The sequence below is a fragment of the Carcharodon carcharias genome, chromosome 4 (genome assembly GCF_017639515.1).
Source record: "Carcharodon carcharias isolate sCarCar2 chromosome 4, sCarCar2.pri, whole genome shotgun sequence".
Taxonomy (NCBI): domain Eukaryota; kingdom Metazoa; phylum Chordata; class Chondrichthyes; order Lamniformes; family Lamnidae; genus Carcharodon; species Carcharodon carcharias.
In genome coordinates this window covers 114,490,364-114,504,859 of record NC_054470.1, presented here as the reverse complement: position 1 = coordinate 114,504,859, position 14,496 = coordinate 114,490,364, and the positions used below count along the sequence as shown (strand labels likewise).

General features: G+C 60.8%; 1 protein-coding gene across 13 annotated transcripts in view; it reads left to right on the top strand.

Annotated features, from left to right (window-relative positions):
• The window catches only part of LOC121277245 (phosphatidylinositol 4-phosphate 5-kinase type-1 beta-like), a 637,142-nt gene that overhangs the window by 398,362 nt on the left and 224,284 nt on the right, over positions 1–14,496 (top strand). The window lies entirely within an intron of this gene.

The following is a 14,496-nucleotide window of genomic DNA, read 5'->3' as shown; positions in this document are numbered from 1 at the left end:
AGAGAGAGCGAGGGTGGCGAGAGACGAGAGAGAGAGAGAGCGAGGGTGGCGAGAGATGAGAGAGAGAGAGCGAGGGTGGCGAGAGATGAGAGAGAGAGCGAGGGTGGCGAGAGATGAGAGAGAGAGAGAGAGCGAGTTTGGCGAGGGACAAGAGAGAGAGAGCGAGTGTGGCGAGAGACGAGAAAGGGAGAGAGAGAGATCGAGCGAGGGTGGCGAGAGACGAGAGAGAGCGAGGGTGGCGAGAGACGAGAGAGAGCGAGAGTGGCAAGAGACGAGAGAGAGAGAAAGAGAGCGAGCATGGCGAGAGAGATAGAGAGCGAGGGTGGCGAGGGACGAGAGAGAGAGAGCGAGGGTGGCGAGAGACGAGAGAGAGAGGGTGGCGAGAGACGAGAGAGAGCGAGGGTGGCGAGAGACGAAAGAGAGAGCGAGGGTGGCGAGAGACGGAGCGATGGTTGCGAGAGACGAGAGAGAGAGAAAGAGAGCGAGGGTGGCGAGAGACGAGAGAGAGAGAGAGAGAGCGAGGGTGGCGAGAGACGAGAGAGAGAGAGCGCGAGGGTGGCGAGAGATGAGAGAGAGAAAGAGAGCAAGGGTGGCGAGAGACGAGAGAGAGAGAGAGAGCGAGGGTGGCGAGAGACGAGCGAGAGAGAGCGCGAGGGTGGCGAGAGATGAGGGAGAGAGAGAGCGATGGTGGCGAGAGACGTGAGAGAGAGAGCGAGGGTGGCGAGAGAAAAGAGAGTGAGAGAGAGAGCGAGGGTGGCGAGAGACAAGAGTGAGATAGAAAGCAAGGGTGGCGAGAGACGAGCGAGAGAGAGAGCGAGGGTGGCGAGAGACGAGAGAGAGAGAGAGCGAGGGTGGCGAGAGACGAGAGAGAGAGAGAGCGAGGGTGGCGAGAGACGAGAGAGAGAGAGAGCGAGGGTGGCGAGAGACGAGAGAGAGAGAGAGCGAGGGTGGCGAGAGACGAGAGAGAGAGAGAGCGAGGGTGGCGAGAGACGAGAGAGAGAGAGAGAGAGATAGAGCGATGGTGGCAAGAGACGAAAGAAAGAGCAAGAGAGAGAGAGCGATGGCGAGAGACGAAAGACGAGTGAGAGAGCGAGGGTGGCGAGAGACGAAAGACGAGTGAGAGAGAGCGAGGGTGGCGAGAGACGAGAGAGAGAGCGAGCGTGGGTGGCGCTAGATGAGAGAGTGAGCGAGCGAGGGTGGCGAGAGACGAGAGAGGGAGAGCGCGAGGGTGGCGAGAGACGAGAGAGAGAGAGCGAGGGTGGCGAGAGATGAGAGAGAGAGAGCGAGTGTGGCAAGGGACGAGAGAGAGAGAGCGAGTGTGGCGAGAGACGAGAAAGGGAGAGAGAGAGATCGAGCAAGGGTGGCGAGAGACGAGAGAGAGAGCGAGGGTGGCGAGAGACGAGAGAGAGCGAGAGTGGCAAGAGACGAGAGAGAGAGAAAGAGAGCGAGCATGGCGAGAGAGAGAGCAAGGGTGGCGAGAGACAAGAGAGAGTGAGAGAGAGAGTGAGGGTGGCGAGAGACGAGAGAGAGAGAGTCAGGGTGGCGAGAGACGAGAGAGAAAGAGCGAGGGTGGCGAGAGACGAGAGAGAAAGAGCGAGGGTGGCGAGAGACGAGAGAGAGAGAGCGAGGGTGGTGAGAGACGAGAGAGAGAGAGAGCGAGGGTGGCGATGGACGAGACAGAGAGCGAGGGTGGCGATGGACGAGACAGAGCGAGGGTGGCAATGGACGAGACAGAGAGCGAGGGTGGCGAGAGACGAGAGAGAGCGAGGGTGGCGAGAGACGAGAGAGAGCGAGAGTGGCAAGAGACGAGAGAGAGAGAAAGAGAGCGAGCATGGCGAGAGAGATAGAGAGCGAGGGTGGCGAAAGAGAGAGCGAGGGTGGCGAGGGACGATAGAGAGCGACGGTGGCGCGAGACGAGAGAGAGAGCGAAGGTGGCGAGAGATGTGAGAGAGAGCGAGTGTGGCGAGGGACGTGAGAGAGAGCGAGGGTGGCGAGAGATGAGACAGAGCGAGTGTGGCGAGAGACGATAGAGGGAGAGAGAGCGAATGTGGCGAGAGACGAGAGAGGGAGAGAGAGAGAGCGAGGGTGGCGAGAGACGAGAGAGAGAGCGAGGGTGGCGAGAGATGAGACAGAGACTGAGCGATGGTGGCGAGAGACAAGAGAGAGAGAGAAAGAGAGCGAGGGTGGCGAGAGACGAGAGTGAGAGAGAGCGAGGGTGGCGAGAGAGAGAGAGAGCGAGGGTGGCGAGAGATGAGAGAGAGAGAGCGAGGGTGGCGAGAGATGAGAGAGAGAGAGAGAGCGAGTTTGGCGAGGGACAAGAGAGAGAGAGCGAGTGTGGCAAGAGACGAGAAAGGGAGAGAGAGAGATCGAGCGAGGGTGGCGAGAGACGAGAGAGAGCGAGGGTGGCGAGAGACGAGAGAGAGCGAGAGTGGCAAGAGACGAGAGAGAGAGAAAGAGAGCGAGCATGGCGAGAGAGATAGAGAGCGAGGGTGGCGAGGGACGAGAGAGAGAGAGAGCGAGGGTGGCGAGAGACGAGAGAGAGAGGGTGGTGAGAGACGAGAGAGAGAGAGAGAGCGAGGGTGGCGAGAGACGAAAGAGAGAGCGAGCGTGGCGAGAGACGAGAGAGAGACGGAGCGATGGTTGCAAGAGATGAGAGAGAGAAAGAGAGCAAGGGTGGCGAGAGACGAGAGAGAGAGAGAGAGCGAGGGTGGCGAGAGACGAGCGAGAGAGAGCGCGAGGGTGGCGAGAGATGAGGGAGAGAGAGAGCGATGGTGGCGAGAGACGTGAGAGAGAGAGCGAGGGTGGCGAGAGAAAAGAGAGCGAGAGAGAGAGCGAGGGTGGCGAGAGACAAGAGTGAGGGAGAGAGCGAGGGTGGCGAGAGACGAGAGAGAGAGAGAGCGAGGGTGGCGAGAGACGAGAGAGAGAGAGAGCGAGGGTGGCGAGAGACGAGAGAGAGAGAGAGCGAGGGTGGCGAGAGACGAGAGAGATAGCGAGGGTGGCGAGAGACGAGAGAATGAGCGAGAGAGCGATGGTGGCGAGAGACGAGAGAAAGAGCGAGAGAGAGAGAGCGATGGAGAGTGACGAAAGACGAGTGAGAGAGAGCGAGGGTGGCGAGAGACGAGAAAGAGAGCGAGCGAGGGTGGCGAGAGACGAGAGAGAGAGAGCGAGGGTGGCGAGAGATGAGAGAGAGAGCGAGTGTGGCAAGGGACGAGAGAGAGAGCGAGTGTGGCGAGAGACGAGAAAGGGAGAGAGAGAGATCGAGCAAGGGTGGCGAGAGATGAGAGAGAGAGCGAGGGTGGCGAGAGACGAGAGAGAGAGAGAGCGAGGGTGGCAAGGGACGAGGCAGAGAGAGAGGGTGGCGAGAGACGAGAGAGAGAGTGACGGTGGCGAGAGAGAGCACGAGGGTGGCGAGAGAAAGCGCGAGGGTGGAGAGAGAGAGCGCGAGGGTGGAGAGAGAGAGCGCGAGGGTGGAGAGAGAGAGCGCAAGGGTGGCGAGAGAGAGCGCGAGGGTGGCGAGAGAGAGCGCGAGGGTGGCGAGAGAGAGCGCGAGGGTGGCGAGAGAGAGCGCGAGGGTGGCGAGAGAGAGCGCGAGGGTGGCGAGGGACGAGAGAGCGAGGGTGGCGAGAGCCGAGAGAGAGAGGGCGTGTGTGGCAAGGGACGAGATAGAGAGAGAGCGAGTGTGGCGAGAGACGAGAGAGAGAGTGCGAGGGTGGCGAGAGACGAGAGAGAGAGCAATGGTGGTGAGAGACAAGAGAGGGAGAGAGAGCGATGGTGGCGAGAGACAAGAGAGAGTGAGAGAGAGAGCGAGGGTGGCGATGGACGAGACAGAGAGCGATGGTGGTGAGAGACGAGAGAGATAGAGTGAGGGTGGCGAGAGAGAGAGCGAGGGTGGCGAGGGATGAGAGAGAGCGACGGTGGCAAGAGACGAGAGAGAGAGCGAGGGTGGCGAGAGACGTGAGAGAGCGAGCGAGGGTGGCGAGAGACATGAGAGAGAGAGCGAGGGTGGCGAGAGACGTGAGAGAGAGAGCGAGGGTGGCGAGAGACGAGACAGAGCGAGGGTGGCGAGAGACGAAACAGAGCGAGTGTGGCGAGAGGGAGAGAGGATGAGCGAGGGTGGCAAGAGACGAGAGAGGGAGCGCGAGGGTGGCAAGAGATGAGAGAGAGAAAGAGAGCGAGGGTGGCGAGAGACGAGAGAGAGAGAGCGAGGGTGGCGAGAGACGAGAGTGAGAACGAGGGTGGCGAGAGACGAGAGAGAGTCGGAGCAATGGTGGCGAGAGACGAGAGAGAGAGAGTGCAAGGGTGGCGAGAGATGAGAGAGAGAAAGAGAGCGAGGGTGGCGAGAGACGAGAGAGAGAGAGAGAGAGAGCGAGGGTGGCGAGAGACGAGCGAGAGAGAGCGCGAGGGTGGCGAGAGATGAGGGAGAGAGAGCGATGGTGGCGAGAGATGTGAGAGAGAGCGCGAGGGTGTCGAGAGACGAGAGAGAGAGCGAGGGTGGCGAGAGACAAGAGAGAGAGAGAGCGAGGGTGGCGAGAGACGAGAGAGAGAGAGCGAGGGTGGCGAGAGACGAGAGAGAGAGAGCGAGGGTGGCGAGAGACGAGAGAGAGAGAGCGAGGGTGGCGAGAGACGAGAGAGAGAGAGCGAGGGTGGCGAGAGACGAGAGAGAGAGAGCGAGGGTGGCGAGAGACGAGAGAGAGAGAGAGCGAGGGTGGCGAGAGATGAGAGAGAGAGAGCGAGGGTGGTGAGAGACGAGAGAGAGAGAGCGAGGGTGGCGAGAGACGAGAGAGATAGAGTGAGGGTGGCGAGAGAGAGAGCGAGGGTGACGAGGGACGATAGAGAGCGACGGTGGCGAGAGACGAAAGAGAGAGCGAGGGTGGCGAGAGATGTGAGAGAGAGCGAGTGTGGCGAGGGACGTGAGAGAGAGCGAGGGTGGCGAGAGACGAGACAGAGCGAGTGTGGCGAGAGACGATAGAGGGAGAGAGAGCGAGTGTGGCGAGAGACGAGAGAGGGAGAGAGAGAGAGCGAGGGTGGCGAGAGACGATAGAGGGAGAGAGAGCGAATGTGGCGAGAGACGAGAGAGGGAGAGAGGGAGAGCGAGGGTGGCGAGAGACGAGAGAGAGAGAGAGAGAGAGCGAGGGTGGCGAGAGACGAGAGAGAGAGCGAGGGTGGCGAGAGACGAGAGAGAGTGAGAGAGAGCGAGGGTGGCTAGAGACGAGTGAGAGAGAGCGCGAGGGTGGCGAGAGATGAGGGAGAGAGCGATGGTGGCGAGAGACGTGAGAGAGAGAGCGAGGGTGGCGAGAGAAAAGAGAGTGAGAGAGAGAGCGAGGGTGGCGAGAGACAAGAGTGAGATAGAAAGCAAGGGTGGCGAGAGACGAGAGAGAGAGAGAGCGAGGGTGGCGAGAGACGAGAGAGAGAGAGAGCGAGGGTGGCGAGAGACGAGAGAGAGAGAGAGCGAGGGTGGCGAGAGACGAGAGAGAGCGAGGGTGGCGAGAGACGAGAGAGAGAGAGCGATGGTGGCGAGAGACGAGAGAAAGAGCGAGAGAGATAGAGCGATGGTGGCAAGAGACGAAAGAAAGAGCAAGAGAGAGAGAGCGATGGCGAGAGACGAAAGACGAGTGAGAGAGCGAGGGTGGCGAGAGACGAAAGACGAGTGAGAGAGAGCGAGGGTGGCGAGAGACGAGAGAGAGAGCGAGCGAGGGTGGCGCTAGATGAGAGAGAGAGCGAGCGAGGGTGGCGAGAGACGAGAGAGGGAGAGCGCGAGGGTGGCGAGAGACGAGAGAGAGAGAGCGAGGGTGGCGAGAGATGAGAGAGAGAGAGCGAGTGTGGCAAGGGACGAGAGAGAGAGAGCGAGTGTGGCGAGAGACGAGAAAGGGAGAGAGAGAGATCGAGCAAGGGTGGCGAGAGTCGAGAGAGAGAGCGAGGGTGGCGAGAGACGAGAGAGAGCGAGAGTGGCAAGAGACGAGAGAGAGAGAAAGAGAGCGAGCATGGCGAGAGAGAGAGCAAGGGTGGCGAGAGACAAGAGAGAGTGAGAGAGAGAGTGAGGGTGGCGAGAGACGAGAGAGAGCCAGGGTGGCGAGAGACGAGAGAGAAAGAGCGAGGGTGGCGAGAGACGAGAGAGAGAGAGCGAGGGTGGCGAGAGACGAGAGAGAGAGAGCGAGGGTGGTGAGAGACGAGAGAGAGAGAGAGCGAGGGTGGCGATGGACGAGACAGAGAGCGAGGGTGGCGTTGGACGAGACAGAGAGCGAGGGTGGCAATGGACGAGACAGAGAGCGAGGGTGGCGAGAGACGAGAGAGATAGAGTGAGGGTGGCGAAAGAGAGAGCGAGGGTGGCGAGGGATGATAGAGAGCGACGGTGGCGCGAGACGAGAGAGAGCGAGGGTGGCGAGAGATGTGAGAGAGAGCGAGTGTGGCGAGGGACGTGAGAGAGAGCGAGGGTGGCGAGAGATGAGACAGAGCGAGTGTGGCGAGAGACGATAGAGGGAGAGAGAGCGAATGTGGCGAGAGACGAGAGAGGGAGAGAGAGAGAGCGAGGGTGGCGAGAGACGAGAGAGAGAGCGAGGGTGGCGAGAGATGAGACAGAGACTGAGCGATGGTGGCGAGAGACAAGAGAGAGAGAGAAAGAGAGCGAGGGTGGCGAGAGACGAGAGTGAGAGAGAGCGAGGGTGGCGAGAGACGAGAGAGAGAGAGAGCGAGGGTGGCGAGAGATGAGAGAGAGAGAGCAAGGGTGGCGAGAGATGAGAGAGAGAGAGCGAGGGTGGCGAGAGATGAGAGAGAGAGAGAGAGCGAGTTTGGCGAGGGACAAGAGAGAGAGAGCGAGTGTGGCGAGAGACGAGAAAGGGAGAGAGAGAGATCGAGCGAGGGTGGCGAGAGACGAGAGAGAGCGAGGGTGGCGAGAGACGAGAGAGAGCGAGAGTGGCAAGAGACGAGAGAGAGAGAAAGAGAGCGAGCATGGCGAGAGAGATAGAGAGCGAGGGTGGCGAGGGACGAGAGAGAGAGAGCGAGGGTGGCGAGAGACGAGAGAGAGAGGGTGGCGAGAGATGAGAGAGAGCGAGCGTGGCGAGAGACGAAAGAGAGAGCGAGGGTGGCGAGAGACGAGAGAGAGACGGAGCGATGGTTGCGAGAGACGAGAGAGAGAGAAAGAGAGCGAGGGTGGCGAGAGACGAGAGAGAGAGAGAGAGAGCGAGGGTGGCGAGAGACGAGAGAGAGAGAGCGCGAGGGTGGCGAGAGATGAGAGAGAGAAAGAGAGCAAGGGTGGCGAGAGACGAGAGAGAGAGAGAGAGCGAGGGTGGCGAGAGACGAGCGAGAGAGAGCGCGAGGGTGGCGAGAGATGAGGGAGAGAGAGAGCGATGGTGGCGAGAGACGTGAGAGAGAGCGAGGGTGGCGAGAGAAAAGAGAGTGAGAGAGAGAGCGAGGGTGGCGAGAGACAAGAGTGAGATAGAAAGCAAGGGTGGCGAGAGACGAGAGAGAGAGAGAGCGAGGGTGGCGAGAGACGAGAGAGAGAGAGAGCGAGGGTGGCGAGAGACGAGAGAGAGAGAGAGCGAGGGTGGCGAGAGACGAGAGAGAGAGAGAGCGAGGGTGGCGAGAGACGAGAGAGAGAGAGAGCGAGGGTGGCGAGAGACGAGAGAGAGAGAGAGCGAGGGTGGCGAGAGACGAGAGAGAGAGAGAGCGAGGGTGGCGAGAGACGAGAGAGAGAGAGAGCGAGGGTGGCGAGAGACGAGAGAGAGAGAGAGCGAGGGTGGCGAGAGACGAGAGAGAGCGAGAGAGATAGAGCGATGGTGGCAAGAGACGAAAGAAAGAGCAAGAGAGAGAGAGCGATGGCGAGAGACGAAAGACGAGTGAGAGAGCGAGGGTGGCGAGAGACGAAAGACGAGTGAGAGAGAGCGAGGGTGGCGAGAGACGAGAGAGAGAGCGAGCGAGGGTGGCGCTAGATGAGAGAGTGAGCGAGCGAGGGTGGCGAGAGACGAGAGAGGGAGAGCGCGAGGGTGGCGAGAGACGAGAGAGAGAGAGCGAGGGTGGCGAGAGATGAGAGAGAGAGAGCGAGTGTGGCAAGGGACGAGAGAGAGAGAGCGAGTGTGGCGAGAGACGAGAAAGGGAGAGAGAGAGATCGAGCAAGGGTGGCAAGAGACGAGAGAGAGAGCGAGGGTGGCGAGAGACGAGAGAGAGCGAGAGTGGCAAGAGACGAGAGAGAGAGAAAGAGAGCGAGCATGGCGAGAGAGAGAGCAAGGGTGGCGAGAGACAAGAGAGAGTGAGAGAGAGAGTGAGGGTGGCGAGAGACGAGAGAGAGAGAGCCAGGGTGGCGAGAGACGAGAGAGAAAGAGCGAGGGTGGCGAGAGACGAGAGAGAAAGAGCGAGGGTGGCGAGAGACGAGAGAGAGAGAGCGAGGGTGGTGAGAGACGAGAGAGAGAGAGAGCGAGGGTGGCGATGGACGAGACAGAGAGCGAGGGTGGCGATGGACGAGACAGAGAGCGAGGGTGGCAATGGACGAGACAGAGAGCGAGGGTGGCGAGAGACGAGAGAGATAGAGTGAGGGTGGCGAAAGAGAGAGCGAGGTTGGCGAGGGACGATAGAGAGCGACGGTGACGCGAGAGATGAGAGAGAGCGAGGGTGGCGAGAGATGTGAGAGAGAGCGAGTGTGGCGAGGGACGTGAGAGAGAGCGAGGGTGGCGAGAGATGAGACAGAGCGAGTGTGGCGAGAGACGATAGAGGGAGAGAGAGCGAATGTGGCGAGAGACGAGAGAGGGAGAGAGAGAGAGCGAGGGTGGCGAGAGACGAGAGAGAGAGCGAGGGTGGCGAGAGATGAGACAGAGACTGAGCGATGGTGGCGAGAGACAAGAGAGAGAGAAAGAGAGCGAGGGTGGCGAGAGACGAGAGTGAGAGAGAGCGAGGGTGGCAAGAGACGAGAGAGAGAGAGAGCGAGGGTGGCGAGAGATGAGAGAGAGAGAGCGAGGGTGGCGAGAGATGAGAGAGAGAGAGAGAGCGAGTTTGGCGAGGGACAAGAGAGAGAGAGCGAGTGTGGCGAGAGACGAGAAAGGGAGAGAGAGAGATCGAGCGAGGGTGGCGAGAGACGAGAGAGAGCGAGGGTGGCGAGAGACGAGAGAAAGCGAGAGTGGCAAGAGACGAGAGAGAGAGAAAGAGAGCGAGCATGGCGAGAGAGATAGAGAGCGAGGGTGGCGAGGGACGAGAGAGAGAGAGAGCGAGGGTGGCGAGAGACGAGAGAGAGAGGGTGGCGAGAGACGAGAGAGAGAGAGAGAGCGAGGGTGGCGAGAGACGAAAGAGAGAGCGAGCGTGGCGAGAGACGAGAGAGAGACGGAGCGATGGTTGCGAGAGACGAGAGAGAGAGAAAGAGAGCGAGGGTGGCGAGAGACGAGAGAGAGAGAGAGAGAGCGAGGGTGGCGAGAGACGAGAGAGAGAGAGCGCGAGGGTGGCGAGAGATGAGAGAGAGAAAGAGAGCAAGGGTGGCGAGAGACGAGAGAGAGAGAGAGCGAGGGTGGCGAGAGACGAGCGAGAGAGAGCGCGAGGGTGGCGAGAGATGAGGGAGAGAGAGAGCGATGGTGGCGAGAGACGTGAGAGAGAGAGCGAGGGTGGCGAGAGAAAAGAGAGCGAGAGAGAGAGCGAGGGTGGCGAGAGACAAGAGTGAGGGAGAGAGCGAGGGTGGCGAGAGATGAGAGAGAGAGAGAAAGAGGGTGGCGAGAGACGAGAGAGAGAGAGAGCGAGGGTGGCGAGAGACGAGAGAGAGAGAGAGCGAGGGTGGCGAGAGACGAGAGAGATAGCGAGGGTGGCGAGAGACGAGAGAATGAGCGAGAGAGCGATGGTGGCGAGAGACGAGAGAAAGAGCGAGAGAGAGAGAGCGATGGAGAGAGACGAAAGACGAGTGAGAGAGAGCGAGGGTGGCGAGAGACGAGAAAGAGAGCGAGCGAGGGTGGCGAGAGACGAGAGAGAGAGAGCGAGGGTGGCGAGAGATGAGAGAGAGAGCGAGTGTGGCAAGGGACGAGAGAGAGAGCGAGTGTGGCGAGAGACGAGAAAGGGAGAGAGAGAGATCGAGCAAGGGTGGCGAGAGATGAGAGAGAGAGCGAGGGTGGCGAGAGACGAGAGAGAGAGAGAGCGAGGGTGGCAAGGGACGAGGCAGAGAGAGAGGGTGGCGAGAGACGAGAGAGAGAGTGAGGGTGGCGAGAGAGAGCGCGAGGGTGGCGAGAGAAAGCGCGAGGGTGGAGAGATTGAGCGCGAGGGTGGAGAGAGAGAGCGCGAGGGTGGAGAGAGAGAGCGCGAGGGTGGCGAGAGAGAGCGCGAGGGTGGCGAGAGAGAGCGCGAGGGTGGCGAGAGAGAGCGCGAGGGTGGCGAGAGAGAGCGCGAGGGTGGCGAGAGAGAGCGCGAGGGTGGCGAGAGAGAGCGCGAGGGTGGCGAGAGAGAGCGCGAGGGTGGCGAGAGACGAGAGAGAGAGTGCGAGGGTGGCGAGAGACGAGAGAGAGAGTGCGAGGGTGGCGAGAGACGAGAGAGAGAGCAATGGTGGTGAGAGACAAGAGAGGGAGAGAGAGCGATGGTGGCGAGAGACAAGAGAGAGTGAGAGAGAGAGCGAGGGTGGCGATGGACGAGACAGAGAGCGATGGTGGTGAGAGACGAGAGAGATAGAGTGAGGGTGGCGAGAGAGAGAGCGAGGGTGGCGAGGGATGAGAGAGAGCGACGGTGGCAAGAGACGAGAGAGAGAGCGAGGGTGGCGAGAGACGTGAGAGAGCGAGCGAGGGTGGCGAGAGACATGAGAGAGAGAGCGAGGGTGGCGAGAGACGTGAGAGAGAGAGCGAGGGTGGCGAGAGACGAGAGAGAGAGAGAGCGAGGGTGGCGAGAGACGTGAGAGAGAGAGCGAGGGTGGCGAGAGACGAGACAGAGCGAGGGTGGCGAGAGACGAAACAGAGCGAGTGTGGCGAGAGACGAGAGAGGGAGAGAGGATAAGCGAGGGTGGCAAGAGACGAGAGAGGGAGCGCGAGGGTGGCAAGAGATGAGAGAGAGAAAGAGAGCGAGGGTGGCGAGAGACGAGAGAGAGAGAGCGAGGGTGGCGAGAGACGAGAGAGAGAACGAGGGTGGCGAGAGACGAGAGAGAGTCGGAGCAATGGTGGCGAGAGACGAGAGAGAGAGAGCGCAAGGGTGGCGAGAGATGAGAGAGAGAAAGAGAGCGAGGGTGGCGAGAGACGAGAGAGAGAGAGAGAGAGAGCGAGGGTGGCGAGAGACGAGCGAGAGAGAGCGCGAGGGTGGCGAGAGATGAGGGAGAGAGAGCGATGGTGGCGAGAGATGTGAGAGAGAGCGCGAGGGTGGCGAGAGACGAGAGAGAGAGAGCGAGGGTGGCGAGAGACGAGAGAGAGAGCGAGGGTGGCGAGAGACAAGAGAGAGAGAGAGCGAGGGTGGCGAGAGACGAGAGAGAGAGAGCGAGGGTGGCGAGAGACGAGAGAGAGCGAGGGTGGCGAGAGACGAGAGAGAGCGAGGGTGGCGAGAGACGAGAGAGAGCGAGGGTGGCGAGAGACGAGAGAGAGAGAGAGCGAGGGTGGCGAGAGACGAGAGAAAGAGCAAGAGAGATAGAGCGATGGTGGCGAGCGAGAGAGAGAGAGCGATGGCGAGAGACGAAAGACGAGTGAGAGAGCGAGGGTGGCGAGAGACGAAAGACGAGTGAGAGAGAGCGAGGGTGGCGCGAGACGAGAGGGAGAGCGAGCGAGGGTGGCACTAGATGAGAGAGAGAGCGAGCGAGGGTGGCGAGAGACGAGAGAGAGAGCGCGAGAGTGGCGAGAGACGAGAGAGAGAGAGAGCGAGGGTGGCGAGAGATGAGAGAGAGAGCGAGTGTGGCAAGGGACGAGAGAGAGAGAGCGAGTGTGGCGAGAGACGAGAAAGGGAGAGAGAGAGATCGAGCAAGGGTGGCGAGAGACGAGAGAGAGCGAGGGTGGCGAGAGACGAGAGAAAGCGAGAGTGGCAAGAGACGAGAGAGAGAGAAAGAGAGCGAGCATGGCGAGAGAGAGAGCAAGGGTGGCGAGAGACGAGAGAGAGTGAGAGAGAGAGCGAGGGTGGCGAGAGACGAGAGACGAGAGAGAGAGAGTGTGAGGGTGGCGAGAGACGAGAGAGAGAGAGAGCGAGGGTGGCGAGAGACGAGAGAGAGAGAGCGAGGGTGGCGAGAGACGAGAGAGAGAGAGCGAGGGTGGCGATGGACGAGACAGAGAGCGAGGGTGGCGAGAGATGATAGAGAGCGACGGTGGCGAGAGACGAGAGAGAGAGCGAGGGTGGCGAGAGATGTGAGAGAGAGCGAGTGTGGCGAGGGACGTGAGAGAGAGCGAGGGTGGCGAGAGACGAGACAGAGCGAGTGTGGCGAGAGACGATAGAGGGAGAGAGAGCGAGTGTGGCGAGAGACGAGAGAGAGAGCGAGGGTGGCGAGAGATGAGAGAGAGACTGAGCGATGGTGGCGAAAGACGAGAGAGAGAGAGAAAGAGAGCGAGGGTGGCGAGAGACGAGAGAGAGAGAGAGAGCGAGGGTGGCGAGAGGTGAGAGAGAGCGAGGGTGGCGAGAGATGAGAGAGAGAGCGAGGGTGGCGAGAGATGAGAGAGAGCGAGTGTGGAGAGGGACAAGAGAGAGAGAGCGAGTGTGGCGAGAGACGAGAAAGGGAGAGAGAGAGATCCAGCGAGGGTGGCGAGAGATGAGAGAGAGAGAGAGGGTGGCGAGAGACGAGAGAGAGCGAGAGTGGCAAGAGACGAGAGTGGGAGAGAGAGAGAGAGAGAGAGAGAGAGAGAGAGAGAGCGAGGGTGGCGAGGGACGAGAGAGAGCGACGGTGGCAAGAGACAAGAGAGAGAGCGAGGGTTGCGAGAGACGTGAGAGAGAGAGCGAGGGTGGCGAGAGACGTGAGAGAGAGAGCGAGGGTGGCGAGAGACGTGAGAGAGAGAGCGAGGGTGGCGAGGGACGTGAGAGAGAGCAAGGGTGGCGAGAGACGAGACAGAGCGAGTGTGGCGAGAGACGATAGAGGGAGAGAGAGCGAATGTGGTGAGAGACGAGAGAGGGAGAGAGGGAGAGCGAGGGTGGCGAGAGACGAGAGAAAGAGAGCGAGGGTGGCGAGAGACGAGAGCGAGGGTGGTGAGAGACGAGAGAGAGAACGATGGTGGCGAGAGACGAGAGAGAGAGAGTGCGAGGGTGGCGAGAGATGAGAGAGAGAAAGAGAGCGAGGGTGGTGAGAGACGAGACAGAGAGAGCGAGGGTGGCGAGAGACGCAAGAGAGAGAGCGAGGGTGGCGAGAGATGCGAGAGAGAGAGCGAGGGTGGCGAGAGACGCGAGAGAGAGTCTGGCGAGAGAGAGAGAGCGATGGTGGTGAGAGAGAAGAGGTGGAGAGAGAGAGAGCGAGGGCGGCGAGAGAGGGTGACAGACGAGAGAGAGAGCGAGGGTGGTGAGAGACGAGAGAGAGAGAGAGACCGAGGGCGGCGAGAGTGGGTGACGAGAGACGAGAGAGAGCGAGGGTGACGAGAGACGAGCGAGTGAAAGAGAGTGAGGGTGGTGAGAAATGAGAGAGAGAGAGCGAGGGTGGTGAGAGACGAGAGAGAGAGAGCGAGGGTGGTGAGAGACGAGAGAGAGAGAGCGAGGGTGGCGAGGGACGAGAGAGAGTGAGAGAGACGGTGGAGAGAGATGAGAGAGAGAGAGAGCAAGGGTGGCGATAGATGAGACGGAGAGAGAGAGAGAGCGAGGGTGGTGAGAGACGAGAGACAGAGCGAGGGTGGCGAGAGACGAGACAGAGAGAGAGAGCGAGGGTGGCGAGAGGTGAGAGAGAGCGAGGGTGGCGAGAGATGAGAGAGAGAGAGAGGGTGGCGAGAGACGAGAGAGAGCGAGAGTGGCAAGAGACGAGAGTGGGAGAGAGAGAGAGAGAGAGAGAGAGAGAGAGCGAGGGTGGCGAGGGACGAGAGAGAGCGACGGTGGCAAGAGACAAGAGAGAGAGCGAGGGTTGCGAGAGACGTGAGAGAGAGAGCGAGGGTGGCGAGAGACGTGAGAGAGAGAGCGAGGGTGGCGAGAGACGTGAGAGAGAGAGCGAGGGTGGCGAGGGACGTGAGAGAGAGCAAGGGTGGCGAGAGACGAGACAGAGCGAGTGTGGCGAGAGACGATAGAGGGAGAGAGAGCGAATGTGGTGAGAGACGAGAGAGGGAGAGAGGGAGAGCGAGGGTGGCGAGAGACGAGAGAAAGAGAGCGAGGGTGGCGAGAGACGAGAGCGAGGGTGGTGAGAGACGAGAGAGAGAACGATGGTGGCGAGAGACGAGAGAGAGAGAGTGCGAGGGTGGCGAGAGATGAGAGAGAGAAAGAGAGCGAGGGTGGTGAGAGACGAGACAGAGAGAGCGAGGGTGGCGAGAGACGCAAGAGAGAGAGCGAGGGTGGCGAGAGATGCGAGAGAGAGAGCGAGGGTGGCGAGAGACGCGAGAGAGAGTCTGGCGAGAGAGAGAGAGCGATGGTGGTGAGAGAGAAGAGGTGGAGAGAGAGAGAGCGAGGGCGGCGAGAGAG